Genomic DNA, 2067 nt, shown 5'->3' with positions numbered 1-2067 from the left:
ATGTCTTCTCTGTCACTCACCTCGACCGGAAGTCTCTTCTAAATAATTTAATAGCATCCCTAAAAGGTTGCAATAACCCCACTAATCCAACCTTATTTGGACCTTTTCGTTCCTGTACATAACCCAAAATCTTACGTTCCAAGAAAGCTACTCTTATTAACACATACAACTCCAAAATAACCAAACTTTTAATATTATATTACATTTAATATTATATAATCAAAATACTTTAAAATTTATTATCTATATAATCTCTCTTTTATATCTTATATTTTATTAAATTCTAAATTTAATGCACTAATCTGCCAAAGTAACTAAAATTAACTTAATTTTTTACTCTTTTTATAAAATTTTAAAATCCACAAATATAGTCCTTTCGTACAAATATTTATAAATTAACTATAAATAGAAACCGATCTGGCTCACACCGATCTAAACTCAAATCATGTAAGATTCTAAAAGTCGAACAGACTTAAATATCAGACTTCTACATTTAATTTTACCCTTAATTCAACATCGAGCAATCAATTTTATCAATATGATCTCTCTAAAATTATTACGCTGTTATCCCTAAGATAATTAATTCTTTTTTAATTATATAATAATCTCTCTTCTTTATTAAATACTAACCAATATTTTTCTATTTAAATTAAAGTTTATTAAATTTAATAATCCTCCCAACTAAATATATAAACTTATCTCAACTAAAAATTATATTAAAACAATAAATTCACATATAAAATTCTATAGGGTCTTTTCGTCCCATAGTATCATTTAAAAATTTTTATTTAACTACTAAATTCAATAGTAAGTTAATTTAAGACAGCTTAAATTTCATTCTTACGTTCATACTAGTTTACAATTAAAAAACAATTAATTATGCTACCTTTGTACAGTCAAAATACTGCAGCCATTTAATTTCCCAATCATTGAGCAGTAAACATCTTTTATAATCAAAAATTATGTTTTTATTTAACAGTTGAACCTAACTATTTGCCGAATTTCTATAATTAATATCACACAATTCTATAATTCTTATAAATTCCACCATTATACTTATTTTATCATTACCATTTATTTTTATTAATTACAAATAATTTTTTCTTAATTAATTAAATTTCTACTCTATTAAATTAATCCAAAATCTACTTTCCTCTAACAACATATTAATTAATCACAAGCAAATAATGAATTTTTAAATTTTTTTCATAAAACTAAAATATTATTAGCATTATTTTTATCAAACCTCTTAAAATCTTATTATATATTTTAATCTAGACAACAGTTTATCCCGCAACCTATCTCCTTAAATAATAACATTTTTATAATAAATAAATACATTACTAAATTTTTAAGGATAAATTAAATTTAAATTAAAAAAAAAGATATCTTTAAAATTGACTAGAATATCTCCTCTAATAAACTATTATTAATAATTATTCCATATTAACTAACATAATACTATTAAAATATTTATTAGCTCTTTTAAATTCGAGAAATCCAATAATTAATAGAATATATTTTAATAAACCCTGATACAAAAGATACACTCAACTAAAATTACTTTTCTACATTTAACCAAATTCACTCACATTACTTTCAATATAATTTATATTAATTATTTTATTTTAATAATAAAACTTATACACCTTAAAATATCCTTAATTACCATTAAATTCAATCTCATACTTTTATTAACATTATTTATAAAATCTACTAAACCTGGCAAAAAAAACTTTAAGTTTTCTATAAACATCTTTCTTACATCTACACCTAAGTACACATTCCTGTACACTTAATTTGTTACGACTTCTTCCAACTATTATTTTATGAAAATGACGGGCAATTTGTACATATTTCATATAATTTTTCAATTTATTAAATTTAATAAATTTACTATTAAATCCTACTTATTCAAATTATTTAAAACTCAAATACATATCAATTAAAAAAAATGTAACTCATTTATACTTAGCAATTTTACATTTTGATTTGAATTCAAATCTATACTCAAATACAATTTATTAATTATATATCCTACTAAAATAATTTTTAAACAACAATACA

The 2067-nt window shown here is 21.2% G+C and overlaps 1 long non-coding RNA gene across 1 annotated transcript; it reads right to left on the bottom strand.

Annotated features, from left to right (window-relative positions):
• Nucleotides 1–324: 324 nt before the first annotated feature.
• LOC108751488 lies at nt 325–1880 on the bottom strand. The gene is made up of 3 exons (XR_001939485.1): nt 1772–1880; nt 1593–1596; nt 325–336 (listed from the first exon to the last, which is right to left on the bottom strand). It is a non-coding gene; the product is annotated as an uncharacterized LOC108751488 (long non-coding RNA).
• Between the last annotated feature and the right edge of the window lie 187 nt (nt 1881–2067).

This window comes from Trachymyrmex septentrionalis, unplaced genomic scaffold (genome assembly GCF_001594115.1).
Source record: "Trachymyrmex septentrionalis isolate Tsep2-gDNA-1 unplaced genomic scaffold, Tsep1.0 scaffold45, whole genome shotgun sequence".
In the NCBI taxonomy this organism is placed as follows: Eukaryota; Metazoa; Arthropoda; class Insecta; order Hymenoptera; family Formicidae; genus Trachymyrmex; species Trachymyrmex septentrionalis.
The sequence above is the reverse complement of the archived record's forward strand: the minus strand, read 5'-3'. Positions and strand labels throughout refer to the sequence as shown.